The sequence below is a fragment of the Trichechus manatus genome, unplaced genomic scaffold (genome assembly GCF_000243295.1).
Source record: "Trichechus manatus latirostris isolate Lorelei unplaced genomic scaffold, TriManLat1.0 scaffold00024, whole genome shotgun sequence".
In the NCBI taxonomy this organism is placed as follows: Eukaryota; Metazoa; Chordata; class Mammalia; order Sirenia; family Trichechidae; genus Trichechus; species Trichechus manatus.
This window is the reverse complement of record NW_004443960.1, coordinates 11,593,877-11,619,239: the sequence shown is the minus strand read 5'-3', so window position 1 is coordinate 11,619,239 and position 25,363 is coordinate 11,593,877. Positions and strand designations below refer to the sequence as shown.

The following is a 25,363-nucleotide window of genomic DNA, read 5'->3' as shown; positions in this document are numbered from 1 at the left end:
TCTCATTCACCTATCAGTCATTCATTCACATTTCTTCATTCATTCAACAAACGTTTTCTGAGCAGCTGTGGCCTGGAACTGTTCTGGGCGCTGGGGGTCACTGGTGACCAGGACCTTGTCCCTGCCCTCAGGGAGCTCCCTGACTCCTGGGCATTCACAAGCTCAACAGTTCCCAAACAGCGTGGCAAGTGGCCCGGCTGAAGTACATCCAGGTTCCTGGGCGGAGGGAGGAGAGGCACCTGCCCAGCTTGGGAGGACAGGGAGGGCCCCAAAAGGGGTTACACTAAGATGTGGCTTGAAGGGCAGGAAGAGGTTAGGCAGCACGAGGCAGGAGAACAGGTTCAAACCTAAGGCCTCCACTTCCAAGCCCTGCCATGTATCTGTCCTGGTTCCTCAGCTATAAAGTGGGGAGCCGTCACGTTGAGTGGGCAGGGCTGGTGGGAGACTCCAATGTGTTAAGAATGGACTTGAGCGCGCTCAGCCTGGCACACAATATGAGCTCACCGTGGGGCAGCTTATTATTATTCCCAAGAGCTGGTGGCCAGACCAGGGGAGTTATATAACATCACGCATCTAACACTAGCTCCCCAATTCAGAGGTTCTCCAGAAAATATTTCACCTTGAAGTATTGTTTTTACATTTATTGTGCAGGGTGCTGGAAAGCCCAGAATTTCATATAAAGATGTAAATTCTGAAATTACATAGCTCTTTCTCATATTCTAATGTCTTCCAGATATCAGGAGAGGCTGGTGTGCATTTTTGATCATATTCCTTAGGAAGGAATACACAGAACCTCCTGAATATTTCAAACACAGCTCTATAAACCATGTCCGAGTTTCAGATGAAAGACAGTAAATGAAAAACATTAAATTTTATGAGTATCGAAAATGTTGTTCTTCCCCGAGAGTCCCTTTCTCATACCAAAACAGTGCTTGCTGAAAGCTGAGAAGAGCCCCTTCACGTAATGGTCAGCTTGCTTCTTCCAGGAAGGAGTACACATTTATTCACATCAGGTAGTAATTCGCAGGCACAAACATCTGTACTGAAGGAAGACCGTGCTCAGCTATACACAGGTAGGGTGGGGTAGTGGTTAGGAGGATGGACCTTGGAGCTGGATGGCCAGGATCCCATGCCACTCTGCCAGTTACTTACCATGTGACCTTAGGCAAGCCACTTAACCTCTCTGGGCCTCAGTGTCTGCATGAGTAAAAATGGTGGGTGATCGGAGCACTTTTATAAGAGAATTTCTATGAAGATTAAATATATAATTGTTGTCAGCTGCCATCTAGTCAGCTCTGACTCATGGCGACCCCACGCACAACAGAACAAACCACTGCCCAGTCCTGCGCCACCCCCATGATGGGTGGCGGACTGGACTGTTGTGATCTATAGGGTTTTCACTGGCTGATTTTTGGAAGTAGATCACCAGACCTTTTTTTCTAGTCTATCTTAGTCCGGAACCTCTGCTGAAACCTGTTCCGCATCACACAAAGAAGCAAGCCTCCAGTGACGGACGGGTGATGACTGTGCGTGAGGTGCACTGGCTGGGAATGGAGCCGGGTCTCCCGCGTACATAACTAGTGATTAGTAAATGTTACTGTGACTCTGATTATTATAGCCTCAATTAACACACTAGAATGTGTGCATCTCTAAAAATTCTTTGAGCCCCATGGTCACCAAAATGGAAAAGCAAGATGGGATGTTCAAAGAAAAAGAAATTTAAAGACAAACAGATTGGGTTTGAATCTGGGACCACACATTACTGGTTTTGACCTATGAATAGGACCAGCTACTATTTCTGTACAGAACCACGGGTTCTGAACATCTCTAAGCCTCACTGTTTCACCCGCAAAATGGAGATTATAATCCCTCAAAGGGTACTGGGATTGGCCCTCAGCAGGCATTCTGTAAACATCACTTACCTTTCTTCCTTCCACACAGGGCTACAGGAATAAAACTTTTCTCTGGGTCACTCCAGCCCCATGGTACACTCAGTGAAGATAAATGCAATACTATAACAATGCTTCCCTCCCTCTACCGCCTCCAACAGAGTGGGTCATCAAATGTGACTTCCCCTCCGCTTTCTATGGCTTAAGCAACCGGCATTACGGAACGAGATCACGCCCACCTCCCAGAATCTGACAGAGGTTAAAGAGAGTCCAGGTTCTCAGGAGCACCTGTCAAGCTGGGGGTTAGGCCTAAATTTATCTATCTTCTGGCAGAAAGCACTAAGCAGGAAGGGCCTTGGCTGGCTTTGAAGTCACGGGCCCACAGTTGCTCTAGCCCTAAAATGGGAATGACATCGAAACAGCGAGCAGGCCTTGTGACAGAGACAGCAGTGCTCACCAAACCTTCCTTCTACTCCCCCGCATTTCCCAGCCTAATGGGCACAATGGGCACAGGCTTTGACTAACCTGGCCAGTGGGGTCCAGGCAGAAGTTACGTATGTCTCTTCCGAGTCAAAGCGTACACTGTTGGCATGAGACCCTTCATCTGCTCCTTTTCCTGCCATACTAAGTGAGAAAGCCACTTAGGGGCTACAAGATGGTGGAGCCTCTGTCAGCCCCGATCCTGCCCTGCCCCTGGACAACTGCACAACACAAATAATATGAATGGGAAATAAACTTTTGTTGTGTCATGTCATTGAGCCTGGGCCTTGTTTGTTACTACAGCAGAACCAAGCCTGCAAGGATGTCTCAATGCCCAAGGTGCCAGATGATCAGGGTGATCTAATCAGGTTCTTAAAGATGCCCTCTCTTGGTGTGGGGAGAGTAGGAGGAAGAGAATCCCTTCTGGGCCTTCCAAACTCTTGGGAGGTTCTGGCCTCTTTCTATCCGGCCACCAGGTGCAGGTAACAAGTAATAACCCCACAATGCCCCTGAGTGGTCACTCTGCCACCAAGAGAATCAAAGATCAATGTCTCAGGTGCTTAGCCCCTTAGCAGGCCAGGTTTCAGGCCATCCACCAGGCAGACCCCTGTTGAAGGCCATTCTGGTAGGAAATAAACTACCCAAAGATCACATAAGCCAGCAAATAGCAGAACTGGCATTCAAACCCGGGTCTGACGAGCTCAAAACCATGCTTTTCCTACTCTGCCTCTCACATCCATCTGTCCATCCATCCGTCCGTCCGTCCATCCTACCCACCCAACAAATATTTATGGAGCATCTACTATGTGCCAAGCACTGTCCAGACACTGGGGATACAGCAATAAACTGATAAAAAGCCCTGGCTACCTTCTATTTACAGTCTAGTGCCCAAGGTTATAAATGCTTATTCACCAAGGGCCCGTGTCCTTGTGCCTAGTCACAGAGAATGGGGCTTTGAATAAAAGGTCAGGCTTCCACTGAAACTCTGCTTCCTTTGTAGAGCCCTGATTCGGTGTCTGAGAAATTCCCCACGATTTCTATGCAGCCTCTGGGCACAAATGGTTAAGTGCTCAGCTACTACCTGCAAGGCTGACGTTTCAAATCCACCCAGAGGTACCTCAGAAGAAAGTCCTGGTGATCCACTTCCAAAAAAATCAGCCATTGAAAACCCTATGGAGAACGGTTCTACTCTGACACACATGGGGTGGCCATGAGTCAGCAACGACTTGATGGCAGCTGGCTTCTTCTTTTTTTTTTAGTTCAGACTATGTTTCTAGTGAAGTACCCCAGATGGGAGGAGGTGAACAAGAAAATAATGACGAAGATGGAAAGGTGACGGCAAAGAAGAAGCCGAGACAATGAAGCAGCAGTGGCAAACACTTTCTAGCTATGAAATTAGCTGACTGTTACCTCTCAGATGAAAAAAAAAGTTGTGCTTGGGGCTTAATGCTCTCTGGTCACGATCTTGAAATTCTTAATAATTTTATCTTTGAATCTGGGTTTTATAAGTGACAACCGACGGGACAATGGGGCACAAGCAGAGCAGTTATCGTTCCTGGCTGCCCACTCTCCTGCATGACCCAGCGACTGTTGTCACCCTCTGCTCCCAGCAGGGTCTTGGGTACAGGCACTTGCATCCCACGTGTCGAGTCATGGGGCTGGGCCCAGGCACCTGTGAGGGCCCAAGGGAGCTCAATATTAAATAGCAAATAAAAACCATGACAGGTCTAGAGAGAGACTGTGGAAGAAAGGAAAAAGTTCTTACCCTGTTTTTGAACATGGCCCAAGCATTTTCATTTGGCATTGGGCCAAAATTATGTAGCTAGCTCCACAATCAGCAAATGATAGATCTAAGGAAAATATTTCTAACACATGTAACAAAGAGCTTGTACAAATTTCCAAGTGACAGGGCCTCTCTCCCATGCTTGGCCACAGGCATTAGGCAGGATTGAGCCCACCTCTGGGTTCCTAGTCCACCCTACACTGCCACCCCTGAGTGACTGGCTCAGGGATGCCCACATCAGAGTCTATGAGAAGCAAGAAGATGTCTGCTGGGGCTTCTGGAAAGAGAAGCTGGCTCTGCCTCCCTCTGAGTGGTGTGGCCAGAGACTGTGAGAGGCCACTGTGCAGACGCTGAAGGGCACAGCATGGCAGCAGGGTGGAGAGACAGAAAGAAAGCTGCTCTTCCATGACTACTTCTGACTGTGGGGTCATATCTCATCTGCAGCTACCTTGTTCAGGACATTCAGGAAGTGCTCCTCTGGGGATAAGGCAGAGTCACACTGGTCCCATCGGAGAGGTTGAACCTCTGTGGATACTTTAACAGACTGACACCCACGAGCTTTGAGGTTTAAGGGCCATATGGTACCATGACATGAACATGGCCTTTGGAGGGACAACAAGCCTTGTTTTACATCCCAGCTCCATCACCTACCAGCTGGGTGACCTCCAACAGGTGACACAATTTATGTGTAGTCAGTATCCTTGTCTGTAAAAGGGCTTCCTGGGGTGGTTAAGAAAATAAAATGGAGGAAAAAAATTCAGTCCCTTTGCCTTCCAAGGCTTCTCCTAGTACCTCGATTTTCTGTCTTTAAGATGGAAGAACAAATGATGTGTCGCTTGCCATCCCTTCAGAATTCACAAACCAAGCCCAACCTGTTGCTGTTGAGTCAATTCCGACTCATAGTGACCCTACAGGGCAGAGTAGAACTTGCCCATGGGGTTTCCAAGGCCATAATCTTTACGGAAGCAAACTGCAACATCTTTCTCCCATAGAGCAGCGGTGGGTTTGATCTGCCAACCTCTCGGTTAGCAGCAGAGTGCTTTAACCACTGTGCCACTATGGCTCCTTGATATATAAACCCATTGTTGTTGAGTCGATTCCGACTCATAGCGACCCTGGGGGACAAAGTAGAACTGCCCCATAGAGTTTCCAAGGAGTGCCTGCTGGATTCGAACTGCCAACCTTTTGGTTAGCAGCCGGAGCTCTTAACAACTGAGCCACCAGGGTTTCCCCTTGATATATATGTGGAGCCCTGGTGGCATAGTGGCTAAGAGCTATGGCTGCTAACCAAAAGGTCGGCAGTTCGAATCCACCAGACACTCCACGGAAACCCTATAAGGCAGTTCTACTCTGTCCTATAGGGTTGCTGTGAGTTGGAATCAACTCGATAGCAATGAGTTTGGTTTGAGCCCAGATAGCTCAGTCGGTAGAGCATCAGACTTTTAATCTGAGGGTCCAGGGTTCAAGTCCCTGTTCAGGCAGAAGGTGTAAGGCTTCCTATGTGTTCCTTGCTATACAGAATACACAAAAAAGACCAAATGCCACCAGTTTAGATGCAAACCCTGGTCAAAGAGAAAACACAGTATTCCAATGATCTTTCTCTATGGGGACTGAATTGTAAGATAGTAGAGTTATCACAATACAAAGCAGAGCCATGCCAACATGCCCAGACCACTCTGCACAGCTTAGTGAGAGACACAGGGCAATGTGGGCAGACTTTCACAGCACCTGCTACACTCCTGTATATATGTGTTTTTTGTTCCTGTCAAGAACTGTGCTGCACTCAAATTCATGTGTGGCTCCCAAGCCATCGAGGGACGCTGAGCAGAGAACTCTGTTTTAAATACCTTGGCTTGGCTTTCCCCATGTTCAGTGAGTTCCAAACCAAAACTTCCTGCCTGTGAGTAGAAAGACTCACAATATTAAGTAATTCCAACCTTCTATTAGCTACTCTGAGGCAATCGACGCCTCTGGGTCTCTGGCAATGATCTCATTTAATTTAATTTAAAGTGTAAATATTGTTTTTCTTCGTCCCTAAATGCCAGCTGGTTCTTCTGCTCATTTGGTAACAAAGACATTAGCCACCACCATTATGACACAAGAGAAGCAGCCAGCCCATCGTCTTCTGCGGATTACCTCCGTGGGGGCAGGGAGGGGAGAGCCTCCCTGCCCGAGTTCAGATTCTGACCCTGACAGTTTCTAGCTGTATGAGCTGGAGCACGCTACTGATCCTTGCTGAGCCCTAGCACCTTCATTAGTAAAACAAGGAGAGTTACTGTACTAATTTTATGGGTTTTTGCAAGAAATAACTGATATCACCTGTGTAAGGCACTCAGCACACTGTCCAGCAGATAATAGGAACACAAATAACGTTAGCTATTATTATTATTATTAAGGAGCCCTGATGGTGCAGTGTAAGCCATCATAAAGGTCAGTGTTTTGAACCCACCAGCAGCTCCACGGGAGAGAAGATCTGGTGGTCTTCTCCCATGAAGATTACAGTCTGGGAAACCCTATAGGGCAGTTCTACTCTGGCCTATAGAGTCACTATGAGTCAGAATCAACTCAACAGCAGCCAATAACAACAACGACATTATTGTTACTAATAAGCAACACTGCTAGGGCCTTTTTTGATTGGTGAAATAAGTTCTTATACTCCATGCAGTTTAAGGTAAAACTAAAGATCTTTTCCAAGTCTGGAAGATCCTCCTAACCATTTCCTGGGGTTGTCTAAGAATACAACAAAACGATGACCACCCTCCTGGAGCATCCAAAGCGGCCACGCTTTCACGGGACACCGTTCTGGGAAGTGCTGTCAAGTATCCGCTTTGCCTCTCCACTGCTGCAATTTAAGCCATTGCCCACGGGAAAAGTCTAGAAGGACAGTCAACCCAACAGTCAACCGCCCCTCGTGTGCATCTTGAAAGGTTTCATTTTCGGGCACGTATTTGCTGAATGAATGACATGCCTGAAAGTTTGAATATAAAATCAAATTGGAGAAAGTGCTGCCTTAAAAAGATTCTGGGGGCTGGTGATTTAAAGCAGAGGGGACAGTGTGAATGCCTACAGGGACCAGATAGGTAAAATAAGTGAGAGGAGCAAGCTAGGTGGAAGAGGGTGATGTGGAGAGGATGATCCCCTTCAAAGTGGGACAGCCACCACTCAGCCCCAGAAGGCTGCCCAGGGAGGACACATAGCCAGTGTTGTTGGATGTTTCAGTTTTTTCCAAGAGAAATTGGAAATCAAGGATTTTATGGTAAGTGTCATAACTGTTGAACATTGTCAGTAAACTCCATTTTTAAAACAGCATTAGTCGAATGAAAAACAGACCTATGTGGTTCACAGTTTGCTGGATTCCAACCCCTGACTTAAAGGAGCCCATGAATGAATTCACCCTGCAGGGAAAAAATCTTTTGCAATCCGAATAATGTCCCTTTTATCCATCTGCCTTACAAGTCAGGATTAAATGAGATAATCCATGCCAAAGGGTTTTACATAGTTCCTGGGACACAGTGACATTCAAATGCTGCCTAGTATTATTCTGGTCCCGGGGGTGCAAGCAGTTAAGCACTCAGCTACTAACTGAAAGTTTGGAGGTTCAAGTCCACCCAGAGGCACCATGGAAGAAAAGACCGGTGATCTACTTCTGAAAAATCAGCCATCGAAAACCCTACGGAGCACAATTCTACTTACACACATGGTGTTGCCATGAGTTGAAATAGACTCAATGGCAACTGGTTTCTATTATTTTTCCCTTAAGTGAGACCCATTCAGATACAAAGAGGGAACCTCACAAAAGCGAAGCCCAGATCTCCAAGTCACCACTGTTTCCTCATCAAAAGACCCGTCAACAGTTGATATGAAAGTTGCCACCAAGCTAAGAGGTTTCGTCTGTGTTGTGCTTTGTTTTAAAACATCCCAACTGAAAGATCTCTAGGGTGTTTAGGTTTTAAGATCAACATTTACCATTTCATTGCATTTATCTTCAGTCAAAAGTTGAAAACCTTAAATAGATGCCTTCAGAGGGGACACTATCTTTGAGATGTGACTCCCTACTTGTTCCCCTCTTTCTGCAAGGGATGATACATTTTTTTTTTTCTCTTTCCTAAAAAGTTATCAAAAAATTAAGCAACCTAGATATTTAACGGGTAAGCCCATCAGCTGCAGAAGGAAACAGCATTCCCAGGAGGTTGCATGCGTTGTAGTGAACTGACAAAGATGAACACAGGACACAAATACTGGATGCATCTGAGTCAGCAGCCGCACTTGTCATTCTTGACTGGGTCTCTGGGAATAATCAGACTGAACTTGACTAAACACGTTCTTTCCTAAATCAGTCATCTAACATTATGGGAGCCCCAACTTCCGCTCAGTCCTCAAGATGCAGGCTCTGCGAGAGATGTGGACGATGGTTCAAGTAAGACCTTATCACCGAGTCACGAAGAAATCCTTATCAGACAATATGGTACCATAAAAAGAATGGAGATCCTAGAGTCAGACAGAACTCAGTCTGAATCTGGACCATGAGCCCTGCCACCACCACCCCGCCCCACCCAAGAGAAGAAGGTACCACATCCATCCTGTTCATGGCTACAAGCCCAGCACCTGGAAAGTGCCAGACCCATCAGAGGTGCTTGATAAGTAGCTGTTGAATGAATGAATGAATGAACAAACTCTGAATTCAACACTTCCTTCTCACATGTCATTGGTCAAATTGTTTAATCTCTCTGAGCTTCTGGGTTTATGTCTCAAATGAGGAAAACACCATTTTTTGTGTTGTTGGAAAAACTGATTTATGTGTAAAAACGTGGTGCCAAGCACACAATAGAACCAAAACCCAAACCTGGTGCCATTGAGTCAACTGCAGCTCACAGTGACCCTCTAGGACACAGGAGAACTGCCCCATTGGGTTTCCAAGGAGAGGCTGGTGAATTCAAACTGCTGACCTTTGGGTTGGCAGCCAAGCTGTTAACCACTGTGCCACCAGGGCTCCACAATAGGTATTAAATATTCATTTCCCTCCCTCCCTTCTAACCATCTTCGGTCTCCTCCCATGCAAAATATCTCCAGCAAAATACCTGTAAACACACACTAACTACTGGAGCAGGGCTGAGTTGAGGTCTCAAAGTTGACCCAGGAGAGGAGCTAGGTTGCAGCTGAACCTTGAAGGACTGGGGCAGAAGGGAAGAAGGAGGGAAAATGAAGCCAAGAGGAAAAGGCAAAAGAACAGGCAGGACTGTGAGGACTGATAAGGAGTCCAGAGTCTCCAGGACACAAAGTGAGAAGAGGGAAGCAACAGAGGTCAGGACGGGAGGATGACAGCGACAGGGGTGAGTAACCACGAGGACGACCAGGGCTGCAGAGGCAGGGGAACCTGGCTGGTGGTCTACAAATGGGGTTCTCATAAGTCAAGAGCATGTACCAAAGAACCCCTGGGAGCCCACAACCACCTCTCCAAGCCCTGGGTCTTTCTCAAGCATTTGACTATAACCTTAAACATGAAGGGTTTGAAGACGTCATTCAGACAAACCAAAGGGATGCATAGAAAACAAACACATTTTTTAAACACCACTAATAAAACTGACTTAACAAGACTTTCCTAACAGGTATGACTACTAATGGACAATCTCACTGGATGTAAATGTTGTTAAGTTGCTCCGAATCCCTGGAAAATGATGCACTTCCTGCAGGGGAAAGCCAGATGCAACCATTTGGCAAGAAGCTCAGGGGACACACACACACACACACACACACACCACCCCTAGTTCTAAGCCAGATTAAAAGTCCATCCTCCCTAACCATCAATTTTCTTCTGAGTATAATAGTAATAATGTTAACAATAGCAATAATAACAATAATAACTAATGCTTATTCTGTAAATTATTTAATTCTCAAAAACATTTTCTGCAATAGGTCTTTTGTTGTTCCTATTTCACAGATGGAGAAACTGAGGCTTGGAGAGGTTAAGGAATGTACTCATAATAACACAGAGCATCTGATGCAAAAGCCCATGCTCCCAGCACCTATGTGTAAGATATGCTGCCTCGAATGGTTTTTAAACAAGACAGGGTATAAAGAAATAAAATGAATCCATCCATACCTCTGTACCCATTTTGGGTGCAGAGCTAGGCCTGACTGACTTGAGCCACAAGTGCCCACCTGGAGCACACAGAGAAGGTAACAGTCCTTTCTCTGTCCTGTAGTCTCAGATCTCCCTCCACATAGGAGGTTCTGGGGATGAAATGGAATGGCCTTGTGCCCTAACTATCTCATGTGCTCTCAGACTAACAACAAACCCAATAAATGAGAAACAAGAAATGTCACGTAAAACCACTTAGTGCAGGGGTCAGTGAATATGGCCCATGGGTCAAATTCAGCCTGTGGCCTGTTTTTCTAAATAAAGTTTTATTGGAACACAGCCATGCCCTTCATTCACATACTGTCTATGGCTGCTTTCCCGCTACAGTATCTGAGTTCATGTGGCCCACAAACCCTGAAACATCTAAATCTGGCCCATGACAGAAAAAGAATTGCCAACTCCTGGCCTAGAGTGATGCTTGGAAGATAATACTCAAATACATGTTAGCTATTGCCATCACTATTCAGGTTGTTTTTACTACTGCATGACGTATAGCACTGTAAGAACAGAAACTCGGCCACCAGATCAGCCTTGATTCGAATCTAGGTTCTGCCACTTGTCAGCTGTGTGACCCTAGGCAAGCTATCAACCAACCTCTGCCTCAGTTTCTTCCATGCGCAATAGGGATAAAGCTAACTTGGGTTTCTCAACCCCAGTGCTACTGATACTAGGGACTAGATAACACTGTACGATGGGGCTGCCCTGTGCATTGTAGGAGGGGTAGCAGCAGCCCTGACCTCTACCCACTAGATGCCAGTAGCAAGCCACTTCCGCCTTCCCCCAGCTGTGACAACCAAAAACAACGTCTCCAGACATTGTCAAATATTCCTTGGGGATGGCGGTGGGGCAAAATCTCCCTTGGCTGAGAACCCGTTGGCTTGACTACCTCAAGATGCAGGGGGATTAAGTGAAATGACACCTCCAGATCACTTGGTACAAGGCCTGTCCTAGTAAATCCTTCATGAATGGTTGTCAGTGATTTTGACTCATTAGCAAGATGGCACCTGAGGATAAGAAACCGGGTACCATGAGAGGCACTAACTGTGGCATTTTATCCCTTTTAATTAGAAGGACTAGAGCAGAGGTATACTGTTTATACGCATCTGTTCTAGTCATTTCTGTTAGTGCTACCAATAGCTCTACTAGTGCTACCAGGTGAAATCCATTACGGGTCAAAATAAGGTGATGTGGGCCAACCTGGGAACCAAACCATCACCTGTATAAGCGCTTCCACAGGCAAAGGCATGGGCTGATGTACAAACCCAAGTTAGAAATGACGCCCAGCACACAGTCCACTCTGAAATTGGGGCCCAGCTATAGACACAGGCAGTCATACAACTGCAAACACAGCCACACCTGAAGCCATCACTCAGAACTGTTACGTGTGCCAAACGCATCCTAATCCCTTCCTCTGTGTCAAAGAGAAGAACAATATTTGTGCCATTCAAAGAACATGTTTAAAAAGTACCATTTAAGGTCATTTGAAGTTGGCTGAAAAGAGAAGGGCCACCTCCCATGTGTACATATACCTCTCTTCCACCCTCCTGGGTGACATAAATCAGGAGGGCTAATCGCCAGTGAACTGTGAACCAGAGAGGCCAATGCACTCTGGATAACGTGCTCAACATTTGGCCTGTGCAGGCACTACTATAATACTGCTCCAAGAGCTGCTTTCTGGGATCAAACAATCCCGCTCATGCCACTCTGCCCCACTTCCAGAAAACCCTGTCTCCTTTGAGGAGGCAGAAAACACAAAAAATTGGAAGAAAAAGAAATGTGTAGTAAAGATGCAAAGAGGAAAACGTTAGCAGGAATGTCTCTCTCAGAGAATGTTTACCAGACACGACAGGGACTCGGCACCTGTGCTGAGAGCATGAGGCAGACGGGAAGGCCCCCATCTTGTTCCTGCTCTCGAGAAGCAGACACTGGAGTCCAAAGAGGTGCGGCTGAACACAGACACATCTCTGCACCTCAGTTGCCTCATCTGTGAAATGGGGGGAATAGTCTACTCACCCCTAAGAAAGAATCAATATGAGGACTCCAGACTGAGCAGTGAGCGGACACTTCAGGCTACTTACCTAACATCCGTTCCCCCCCCATTCCTGTCTGATACAATCATGAGGAGCAAGCACGTTTGCAGCTTAAAAACTACATTTCCCAGCTTGCCTTGCAGTTAAGGCTGGCCAGGTGATTCAACTGTGGTCAATGAGAAAACAGTTGAGATTTTCTGAGTTGGGTTTCTGAGAAAGGTCTTTCAAAGAGAGCGCAAACTCAGTTGGCAATGTGTCTTGTGCCCTTGTCCTTGCCCTTCTTCCTGCCTAGAAGTTAGGCCTGAAGCCAGAGGTGGAGCATCGGTCTTGCATTCTTAGGCAGTAAGTGTGGCTGAGCAGGAAAACAGACGGCTTCTTGGAGCCATGGGCCCTTGACTATCTACCTCCAGGCTCCTTGGTACGTACACAAAATATGTGAACTTGGTTAAACCACTCTGGGTGTTCTCTTACATGCAGCCAAATCTATTCCTGATACAAGCACCTGGTGTAGTGCCTGGCACTTAGTGACTGGCTATTACTATGATTCTGTTTATTATACAGGGCCATACAGAGCACAGGACACTCTCGAACCATTTATGCCACTGACAGACACAGTCTAAAAAGCCAACAGGAGGGCTAGGTGCAAGTGAGGATTCAAATTATCTTCATGTGACAGCATTGTTCAATGCCCGGGATTTGTCAGGAACTGTGCGAGGGGCTGAGACGACAAAGCCGTGTAAGCCACAGTGCCCTGCCTTCGAGGAGCTGTGGCAGCCCAGCATCTCCTCCCACTCCTACTGCTAGCAGCATTAAGATTTTGTTCTGAGAAACCAGGGTTTACATACCTCCAATCTGTGAGGCATGGGGGCAGTGGTGGTTCCGTGGGAAAATTCTCGCCTTCCACGTAGAAGACGCAGGTTCATTTTCTGGACAATGCACCTCATGTGCAGCCACCACACATCTGTCAGTGGAGGCTCGCACGTTGCTATGATGCTGAACTGGTTTCAGTGGAACTTCCAGACTAAGATGAACTAGGAAGAAAGGTGTGGCAACCTACTTTTGAAAATCAGCCAATGAAGACCATATGGATCACAATGGTCCCATCTGCAACCAATCATGGGGATGGTGCAGGACCGGGCAGCATTTCTTTCTGTGGTGCACGGGGTCGCCTTGAGTCAGGGGCCAAGTCGAGGGCAGCTAACAACAACAACAGTCCGCATGGCTCCAGGGATTGGCACATGTGTGAAAGCCTGGTCAGTCTACCAAGTCCACTCCCAGCCTTAGGGACGTGCACACAACCCAAGCGGCCACTGAGGCCCCATCCTAGGTCTTTGGCTGGGGCTTCCCCTTCTGCTGGGGTTGCTGAACTATGACAGAAGTCTGGAACTGCTGGTGGGTAGTTTCCACTGCGTATGAAGAGCCAACGAGAACGAAGCCGGGGTAGGAAAGCAGCGCTGAGAGAAGCAGGGAGACAGTGTCCTGACCTCATCGTTCTAGCAGCCACATCCAGGCCCTCCTGAAGCCAGCACTCAGAAATGTCGATTATGTGAGCCAACAAACTCCACCTCCATTTAAGTCATTTCAAGATGGATTTTCTGTCAACTGTAATGAAAAGCCTGAATGATGCAGAGAGACACACACACAAAGAATAAAATACAAGGAAAGCTAGCAGAGCTGTGATAGAAATATTCAGCTTTAGAGGGAGCCCAAGGGAAGGGATCGACAATTCCTCTCCAAGAAAGGCTTGAACGTGGTAAGATAATGGAGGGGGTTGATCACACAATCAGTGTGATCACATAATGTTGGGTCCTCTGGGGACAGAGAGCCACAAGTCCTGGGACACATGACTGGTTCATTTTTCAGAAGTCTTCCCATCTGTGGTCTCAAGTGCCCAAGAGCCAAGTGCCTTGGGGTCGAGGCCAGAGCCTGTGCTTCCATTTTCTTAAGAGTTGTTGCTGCCCGAAAAATATGTCACTGGGGATATGAAGGAGACCAAGCTTCTGTTTATCTTGTGGAAGAATTTTCTTTACATTGGGCTAAGATATTTAAAAGCATCATTGATTCACTTTTATAATTAGTTGCTTTAAGAAACAATCTTTATCTGAAAGACCGCAGGATATCAACAACCAAGAAACATCCTTGGCTGAGGGTGGGAATAGTAGAGATATAATAAAAACAGTAGCTATAATAAGAGAGGAGCTAACATCTATTGAGGGTATACTCTGTGTGAGGCATTGTGCTGAACACTTTATACGTAGATTCTCACTAAATCATCCCAATAAATAAGGCAGGTAGAACTACCTCCATTTTACAGATGAGGAAGCTGGGGCTCAGAATGGTGGGTGACTTGCCCAAGGGGACACAACTAGAACCAGCTGAGCGGGCTTTGGACCCACACAGCAGTGTGACTCCACTACACGGCTCATGCTGCCAGGTGACACCATCTGAATGCAGGCCCTGAGCGGGGTTGAGCTCCAAATGGAGGTTCTGTGGGAATCAAGGGGACGGCGCCATGATGCCGGCCAGTGGCATGAAGGCCCTGTCCACTGGCACTCAGTAGTAGAATGCCAGTTGGACCTAATCCAAATGACCACCTCATGGAGTGAGCCCTGCAGGTGGCCCAGCTCAGGACCTTTCCTGCCCGTTCCTTCCTGTATGTGTCAATGGCCCCAAAGGCTCTGTTTTTTTGTGTGTGTGCACTCTCTCACCTACACACCCTCCTTCCATGTGCCAAGAGATTCCATTCAATCTCCTGAAATGAGAAAGACTCCCATCCTGCCACAAAGTCTGAAAGCCACTCAGGAAGCCTAAAAAGACCCCAACCTTCTATGAAGACAGCTTTGTAGGGGTTTCTGTGTCATCGCTGCTGACCAACACAGAAGATATGAAACTCTGAGCCCGGAGGACTGGTTTACTGACCTATGGGGAAAGAGCAGAGGCTGGTCAGGCAGGGTATAAAGTGACCCCAAGGAGCGGGGTTGCGTGGTTCCTAACCAGGATCACCCCTTCCTGGTTCTCCCCTAGAGCAGCCCAGAGCTCCAGTGGCCAACACAGAAGCCGCCTTTAGCACCTTCACTACCCCCCACCCCTAGTCCAGTGTTTCTCAAACACCTATGACCATGGCCCATAGAAATAAGCACCTTGTGTTTCACCCACAGGTGCTGCCTCCTTCTTGCCCCTCCACACCGTGCAGGCCTCTGTGCCAGCTTCACCACACCACCTTGAAACCAGGTGCTGTGATTACCCCTGATTGACCCCAGGGAACCTAAAGCACAGAGAAACTTGGTCCAGGATGCAACCTCAGAAGTGACCTATATTCAAACCCAGGTCACCTAACTCTAGATGCTGTAGCAGGGGTTAGCAAACTACGGCCCGTGGGTCAAATCTGGCCCACTGCCTGCTTTTATATATAAAGTTTTATTGGAACACAGCCTCATTCATTTATTTGCATATTGTCTGTGCCTATGTGAATGATAACAATAGCAGAGTTGAGCAGTTGCAACAGAGACCAAATGACCTGTAAAGATGAAAATGTTTACCATCTGGCCCTTTACAGAAACAGTTTGCTGCCCTACTCTAGACTCTTGTCCCCATACCACGTCTACTCAGTTTGACCTTCCCAGGGCTTCTCCCTAGCTCTAACTGCCCCTCACACCCAGACAGAAAGAAAAGACTGAAATACTTAAATATAATCCCACTGATAAAACAGTGAACCTAATTTTGTGCAGATTCTTTTGTTCTCTGAAATTGCCAAGATGTCAACCTCACACAAGATAAGAAATAAGAAGAACCAGCAAAGTGCCTCCCAAATATTTCATTAATGTATTTTATCTGCCTCACCACCTAGGAACAATAGGCCACAGGGTGGAAGATCAAGTCTAAACCGTTAACGCTGAATTTCTTGACTATATAAAGTACTTGTCACAACCTTAATAATACTTAAATGTTTTTTTCTATTAATATTAATTAGGTTTTCCGTAACAGTCAGTATCACAATTAACCTTCAAAGAAGAGCTGCCAGAATGCATTCAACTAATTTTTACAAAGCAAACCTTTTCTGAATCACATCGTACTGGCTTCCCAATCCCGCCTCTTGGGCAAAGTTTCCTTGTCAAATTAAAATCTGCTGCGATGCCGTGCAAATAAATGCCTTCTGACATTCCAACAATGTACTCGTTTTTAAAAATGCCTTTCACAGGGGGCAAATCACACTGGCTACAGTCAAAATTTAGACATTCTAGATTTTTATTCTCTCTTCTCATTAGGGAAGGGCCTGCAGAACTGAAGAAGTGGGATAAATTGCTAGTGAAGGGCAAAATTTTGCAAAGGAAAGTTGGATAAAAAAATTGGGGCAGTTTCTTGTTTTCTGTACCTTTCACAAGACAGTCATTCTGCAGTATTGCTGTGATACATGTGCCATTGTGGAGGGTTATATAAGGAGCCTGAAGGGGGAAAAAAGCCTTCCAAGTAAAGTCACCCAGAGCGCGTGTCCTGGTTGGAACTTTGTTGTTGTTACTGCTTTTCTAATTTCCCTAGATATCTTTCATTACCTGGCACAGTTATTGGGGTTTCAGAAATGGATGTCTCGGTAGTTTGACAGCGTTCAGTAATTTCCCAGTTAGACGGATTGCTGGGTCAGGAGGACCATTCTGTCAGCTCTGAGCTGTGTTCATGGCATTGTCTACCATCAAAGGGGCTATGAGATGAGCTCAGAGCGGGACTTGAACTTCAAAGGTCAACAAAGGGGGCAAGCGAACTAGATAGAATCAGCAAATGGGCTCGGGCAGAGACTGCAAACAAGCGCTGCTCAGTCAAAGTATCTTAAAGAAAGACAACACTGTTTGGGTGCCAACATTCAGAGGCCGAGCACATTTCCACAGGCAAGACTCGGCCAGAGCTGAGGAGGGGACATATTCTTTGGACTCTCCCATTCTACTCCCAGTCCTCCCATGTTCTCCATCCTCACTCATGTCATTGTCCTGGACCCCTCCCTCTGTAGTCTTTGCAGCATCCAGGTCCAGTTGGTGACAGGCTGCTCTGTTTTCTGAGCCTCCAAGGATATTATTCTCATGGAAACTAATGGGATTCCCAAGAGCCCATGGCTGACCACCTGGAATGCTGAGAACAGGAGATGACCCCATGTGAATGTTCATTCTCACAAAGAAAAAAGCCAAGGACACCTGACATGGCTCAAGTTGGGTCTCCTCAGACGAGTCAGATCTCAGTCCCAATGGAGGAGCTAAAGAAATTTGCTAGATTCTTCTGTGGAGTCAGGTTGCTCAAAAACAAAACAAAACAAACAACAAAAAATCTTAAAATCAATCTCTACTTTAATTTTAAATTAAAAACATCTCTTAAGTGCGGGACAGCTCAAATAACCATTTGAATCAATAATACAAGCTGGCATTTATCAACTGCTTATTATATGTGAAGAGATTTGAAAATATTATCCCATTTAATCCCAAGAACTCTGTGAGACATGCCCTTATTACAGATGAAAAAACTGAGGCACAGGAGTGAAGCGCTAAAGATGGTGCTCACCTTCAGAGCCTAAGCTCTTAAGCACCCCACTGGCGTTTCCCGAAGCGCGGAACTCAGAACCCAGGATCACTTTCTGTGACACATGGACACCAAAGTAAACAACAGTGAATCCCAAAGACAAAGCTTTTCCCTTTTTAATATGCTCTCAGTCCTTGTGAAGATCTCAAGAAGAAAGTTTCAGTTGAGTGCTTATCTAGCTGCCCTCTCTAACCTCAGCACATCTCCCTTTTTACCTGTGGGCAGACAATGGTTTCTGGCTAGAAACTAGTCACTGTTTTATGTTCATCAGAGTACTTTTGCAGTTATTTTCTGTTGATGGCGAATGATACTGGCTTTTTTTATAAATAAAATTACTTTAGATGAAAAATGGAAAGACAATTTCAAGAGAATATTAAATAAGCAGTGGTGGGCAGATACGGCAAAAATCATGACTGTAGAATAGGAATGACTCAACTTAAGGTAACAGCATGCAAACGCAGGGGAATGGGAATGACTCAGCCTTAGATAACTGTATTATAACAGTGGTCATCAAAGCGCGTGCTGGAGACCATCCACAGGGACTCAAGGAGTATTACATCTTCAACTGACTTTATTTTTACTCATCATTTTTAACTTTCTGATTTTTCTTTTGTATGTTATAAATAATCTAACTATGTATATTGCAAACAAACATATATATATACATACATACATAGCCAAAAAAACAAACACGTTGCCATTGAGTCAATTCTGACTCATAGCAACCCTGTAAGACAGAGTAGGACTGCCCCACAGAGTTTCCAAGGAGTGTCTGGTGGATTGAACTGCCAACCTTTTGGTTAGCAGCAGAGCTCTTAATCACTATGCCACCAGGGCTTCATATGTATGTTGTTGTTAGGTGCCATCAAGTCAATGGTGGCTGTTACAGATTGAACTGTGTCCCCTCCAAAATATGTGTTGAAATTCTAACCCCTGTACATATAAGGAGCCCTGGTGGTGCAGTGGTTAAGGGCTATGGCTGCTAACCAAAAGGTAAGCAGTTCGAATCTACCAGCTGCTCCTTGGAAACCCTATGGGGCAGTTCCACTATGTCCTATAGGGCTGCTATGAGTCAGAATTGACTCAACAGCAACAGGTTTTTTGTATATAAATATGACCCTGTTTGGAAATAGGGTCTTTCTGTTTTTATGTCAATGAGGTCATTACCAGAGTCGGTGGGTCCTACACCTAATCACTTCTGAGTTATAAAAAGAGAAGACTAGACACAGAGACACACACAGGGGGAAGGCAGATGCTATATGACAACAGAGGCAGATGAATCTACAAGCCCAAGAACTCCAAGGATTGAGGCTACTAGAAGCTGAAATAGACAAAGACATCCCCCTAGAGCCACACCCTGAATTTAATGTCTAGCCTCCTGAACTGTGAAAAAATAAATTTCTGTTCTTTAAAGTCACCCACTTGTGGTAGTTTTTGTTATGGCAGCACTTGGTGACTAAGACAGTGGGCAAGTGCTTCCTCCTCTCTTGCATTCATCTGCATAGCAAACATGCCAGGCACCATGCTGGGCTCAGAAAGGATGGCAGTTAGTAAGACAGGCCTGGTGCTCTCCTCACTGGCTTGTCTGCGATTCTTTGCCAACGTCCTTCCAACCGCAGGGTCTTTACACAGGCTGTTTCCTCTGCCTTGTATGCTCCTCCCTGAGTCTCTACTTGGCTGACTCTTTCTTATCTTGTAGGTCTGAACTCAAAGGACGCCTCTGCTGAGAGGGGCCTCCATGTGAAGCCAGGATTAGGCAGGTTTCTCTCTCTTTCTCAGGCCCTAGTATCTCTTACCACACGTTGTAATTAGTTTGTTATAATTTATCTCTTTGTGTAAGGTCCATCTGTGTCTGCCCTACTAGAAGGGAAGCCCTGTGAGGGCAGAGAGCAATTAGCTTTCTTCACCAATCCAAAAATATCCCATTGGATAAAAGAATGGGTGGGTGGATTTACCACCAATGAGTCAGCCTGGAGACACAGAGTTCTCTGTTGAACCAGGCCCATACCTGGTATGTTGGGGTTGGCTACTTTAGCAGCTCCTGGAGAGCAGGTGAGGCCAGTCAAGGGAGAAGCCACCCCAGCTGGGAGCTCATGCCAGGCTTCCTGGAAGGGGCATTCCAACAACCTACTCTGATTTCTTCTCACATAGGAACAAGGAAGTAAATATGGTCGAGCCCAAGCAGTCCTTTGTTGTCGTTGTTGTGTGCCATCCAGTTGACTCCAACTCATAGTGACCCCATGTGACAGAACAGAACTGCCCCATAGCATTTTTTAGGCCTGGTGGTGTAACCAAAAGGTTGACAGTTTGAATCCACCAGGTGCTACTTGGAAACTCTATGGGGCATTTCTGCTCTGTCCTATAGGGTTGCTACGAGTCAGAATCAACTCGATGGCAAGGGGTTTGGTTTTTTTTGTTTGTTTGTTTAATCTTTACGGGAGCAGATTGCCAAGTCGGTCTCCCATGGAGCCACTGGGTGGGTTCGAACTGCCAAACTTTCAGTTAGCAGCCGAGCGCTTAACCGTTGCACACCAGGGCTCCTTTAGCAGTCCTTGCCTCCCAGGAAATTTCCAAAAGTATTTGTTCTTCTTTATTTCTGACTTAATGACTCAACAGTTAACAAAGCATTATCTTTAACCAGAGATTAAAAGCCCTACAAAGTCATAATTAAGATATACCCAGTTAATTGAGGAACAGAATTACCTGTCAAATGCCAGCCCCAGAGCAATCTGGCAGGACACGTGGTTCGTTAACATCACTTCCATTAATAATTCAGAAAGCACTCCAGGACTGTTCAGAAGGTAGAGGAACATGGTGGTACAGGCCACATGGTGTGAGACAGAGGGACGCCACACATGTCCCTCTTTATCCACTGCGATCTATCGAGGGCCAAACACATGACTGACTTTTGTTCCTCTTGTTGCTTTTCTTTTGCTTAACCACAATTTCAACTAGAATCAAAGAGCCTGTTTCAAAAGTTCAAAGGGAAGAAGATGCTGAGGAACCAACCTGAGGTTTGTTTCAACAAAGACTTAAATAATGCTCACCGCATGCCAGCTGCTATTCTAACCTCTTCATGAGTACTAACTCATTTAATCCTCACAACAACCCAATGGGGGAGGCACATTTATGACATTCATTTTACAAATGAGGAAATCGAGGTACAGAAGGGCTAAGTAACTTGGCCACAGTCACACAGCTACAAGTCATGGTGCTGAGATTCAGAGGCAGGCCGTCTGTCTCCAGAGTCTCTGCTCCTAGCCATCACGCTATATGTCCTCTCATTAAGAGTAAACCATATGCACAGGTCACATTGGTGGTCTATTCATCCAGCAGACCTTTCTAGAATAAACGTAACAGTGAAATTTAAAAGAAAGAATGATTAGCCTGGAAACCAGGGAGCTGGGCTTGAGTCCTAGGTCCTCCACTTAGTAACCAGATGGCCTTCTCTGAGCCTCAGTCTCTTCAGTTGTAAAACGAGATCACAAATGCTCTCTACGTTATAGGAAGCTACGGTGGAGTTCAACTGAGAGGGTCCAATTTACTAAGTACTACATATGGAATCATTGTCTCAGCCAGTAATACTGGGGCAATGACCTCGTGCCCGGCACTGAGTGAGGTGTGGGGAATACAACGGTGAGTAAAACAGACACCGTCCCTGTCCACGTGGAGCTTTCAATCAAGCAACAGAAACAGACATGAAACAAATGCTCACCAAATAACTATAAAATTAAGACCTGGGATAAAAACTGCAAGAGAAAAGAACTGGCTACCATGAGAAGTACGACGGGGAACTGCCCTCGTTCATACTGGTGGTAATAGAAGGGCTCTTCTTACTCGGTAGAAATTTACCAGGTCATGGTGGCAGGAGTTTTCCCAGAAGAGAGAAGAGCACATGCAAAGGCCCTGAGATCAGCTTGTGGTCAGTCACCACCATTTGATCCTCACATCAACCTTATTTTGCACAGGCATCAACCAAGATTCTAAGAGGTTAAGAAACCTTCCCAAGGTTCCAAAGCTCCTAATGGACAATGCCAGGACCCAAAAAGCCAGATCTTCCTGACCCCAAAAGCTACCCCATCGCCAGGGGGCCACAGAGCCTCCTGTCTTTGAAAGGGCTTTTAAAGCTGTACAAGCATTGGGCATAACTGTGCTCTTCTTCGGATACCTGTAAGAATGTCTCAGAGCACCACAGAAAGCAAACCTGGTAAAAGCTCTTCTGTGCCTGTCTGCTAGGAGTAGATAACACAATGGAAGAGGCTGCACAGGCCCGGCTCACTATTATTTACTCCCCATTGCTAACCGCCACATTGTCTCATGATCTTGTTTCTCCAGTCTCTACAAAAAGGTTTAAGATTAACCGATGTTCCTCCGTGGAGGGTGGGAAACAAGTGATAATGATCTAAGAATGAAAAACCAAACAAAGCACCCATCTTGTGACAAGAAAAAGCAGGATGTCGCCAGATAATCCCCAAGGATGTCACCAGATAACCTCTAAGAATACCAGTAGAAGGTTAACTCATCTAAGACATCATCACCTCAAGGGGAAACTACCACAAAAGATCCATAATCCTGTCCCTATAAAAGACTTCAGCTGATTTCCAGTGGGGGAGATGGGTTTTTTGGAGGAATCTATTCCCCTCTGTCTCCTATATATCGATATATAATAAACATCTTGCTGCTCACCTCACTCGTTTCAGAATTGGCTATTGCGGCAGGCAGCTCCAATCCGCATTATTGCAGTAACAACATCTCAAGAATTGTTTTCTTCCGTAATGTGGAAGCTATTTAGCCTATAATTTAAAAAAAAAAAAAAAAAAAAAAAAAAACAGAACTATTTGGGAGCCCTCCCCCTCAGACCCAGGCCCAGCAAAGGGGATTGCTGAGGAAAACACATCTGGGACCCCTGGCCTCCCCTGTCCCTGCATTCCTCACCTCTGCTGCCAGCTCACAGGGCTTATTTCCTGGCAAAACTTGACTTGGTGGGATACTTTATTTTCATCTGCATTTACAAGGAAGCACTGTTTTTGCAGATGAACAGAGCTTTCTCAAAAATAGACTCTAAAAGCCTCCAAATGGCTTTCCAATCCAGTTACTGGCTATGTAATTCAGCTTTCACTAGGCATCTATTATGTGCTAGGCCCTGGGCTAAGCACTGGGAATTCAGAGATGAATAAACTACAGATAAATTAGAGCCTGGTAAGTGCTGAGCCAGAAGGAAGTACAAGCGGGCTAGGAGAGGGGGTCATTCATTCCTTCATTCAACAAATACTGATCAAGCACTATAACAGAGGCTACTGTCCCCTAATATCCTTTTTACTCTTGAGTAGCAAAACCCATCAAGTTGTAGCTGGACACATGGCTATCAGAAAAAGCCTACATATCCCAGCTTCCCCTGTAGCTAGTTGTGGCCATATGGCCAAGTTCAGGCACTGTTTCTCACTTAGTCACATGGCCACAACTAGCTGCAAGGAAACCTGGGAAATGTAGTTTTTTTCTTTATTCACAAATGGGATGTGAAAATAAGTGATGTGGGCAACTTCTGGGTCACACACCCGTATAAGAAAGCTGTTTGCTTGGCCTTTCCTTCTTCCCTCTTCCTGCAGGCCAGTAGAGCAACAAGAACCTGGATCCCTAGATCCTCATGGAGAAGAGCTGCCTACCCACCCAACTGCCTACCAGTTCAGACTTTTATGTGAGAGAGAAATAACTCTTCTGCTTTCTTTAACCCACTGATAAGCTGTCTGTGTTAAAGTGAACCAATATCCTCATTAAAACAAATCCCAACTACGTGGCTGCCTGCCTGTTCCAGGTGCCAGGGACACAGCAGTGACAGCCAGATCCCTGCCCCCATGGAGCTCTCACTCTAACTGGAGACAGACAAGCAAGGAAGGGATTTAGTCTATGCTGTTCTGAAGGGACAAAGACTGACCTATATGAGCATGCGTGGTCATCAGCACCCTCTCACGGGAGTGAGTGAGAATGCAGGCCAAGGAGCACCAGCCATGGAAGAGGGCAGAGGGAACTGCAAGGACAGGAGCTCTGAGGTCTTTGAGAAGAAACAGAGGCCGGTGTGGTCCAGTCCAGTAAGCAACAGGGAGAACAAGAAAGGTACCTAATGCAGCCTGTGAGGTCCGGGAGACTGCCTGGAAGAAAACATGCCTCAGCCAAGCCTCAAATGCTGAATGGGGTGGGAGGGTGCCTATCCAACAGCGGAGCTGCATAAGCAAAGGCACTAGGGGCATCACCCCTGGGCCTTCAGTTCCTGTAGGGGCAGATTACCCAATAAGCAAGGGAAGCACGGGCTTACTTGTGCTTACTTACTAATCTGTAGTGAATAATTTCACATGTTTTTCACCTGTGCTTAAGATGGGGTGAAACCCATGATGTGAAATTATCCACTACAGATTAGTAAGTAAGCACAAGTAAGTCTGTGCTTACCTTGCTTACTGGGTAATCCACCCCTGACAGGGATTGTAAATGTGAAAACAGGCTTTGACTCTGTAGGAAGGTGCTGTGGGGTTGGGAGAGAGACAGACGCCAGCCACACCTAGACGTGGAATCTTTCACGTGGTGAAAAAACGTGAAATTGTTCACTACAGATGATCTGGTAAGCAAGGTAAGCACTGTGCTTACCTTGCCTATTGGATTATCTGCCCCTGGTTCCTGTTCCCTATGAACGGAATCTACTAGAAAAGATCATTTCTGGCAACTTCTGCAAAGAGAAGTCTAAAAGCACTGAAAGGCTGGGGAAAAAGTTTTCCTGTTAAATTGGTATATATTTTGCTGAGTATATTTTTAACAACAACAAATAAAATGAATTATACACACAAAAGAAAAATTTCCACGCCTGAGGGGACTTCAGAAAACCAGAAACCGACTCCCCAACAGGGTTTCCAACGAAGAGCCTGACTTCTCAGCGATGCATCTCTGCTGGGTAGAGTTGGTATAATAAATGACCAGCCCTTGCTTTAACTTTCTTTTTAAAGGAGGCCTTATTTACTTTCTTTTTACTACAATTTATAACTAGGTTATGGTCCTCTCAGGAAAGCCTCGTCTCATTACAAACCTCCTGCCCTCCTTCCACAGCGGTTATTTAAGAAATAACAAACTTGCCCTATGGGGGATGCACTACATGCTCACAATTATTTTTCCCTGAGCGGGTGGATTCTGAGTAAGTTTCTCCTGCAGTGGGCACTGCTCCTAAACAGCTTTATTGAGGTATAATTGCGAAACAACAAATTGCACATATTTAAAGTATACAATAATAACAACGATGATGTTTTGACATGTGTTGATACCCGCGAAACCACCACGCTCAAGATAGTGAACATCCATGAGCCCCAAAAGTTTTCTTCTGTCTCTCTGTAATCCCTCCCTACTACTGATCCCTAAGCAACCACTGATCTGCTTTCTGTCTCTCTAGATGACTGCAAATTTTCTCAGGTTTTATGTAAATGGACTCATACAGTATGCACTCTGT

The 25,363-nt window shown here is 45.9% G+C and overlaps 1 protein-coding gene and 1 non-coding gene across 2 annotated transcripts in view; one reads left to right on the top strand and one right to left on the bottom strand.

Annotated features, from left to right (window-relative positions):
• Positions 1–25,363, bottom strand: part of SNX29 (sorting nexin 29) — a 589,817-nt gene that overhangs the window by 225,290 nt on the left and 339,164 nt on the right. The window lies entirely within an intron of this gene.
• On the top strand, positions 5,561–5,633 carry TRNAK-UUU (transfer RNA lysine (anticodon UUU)). Its single transcript has one exon. It is a non-coding gene; the product is annotated as a tRNA-Lys (tRNA).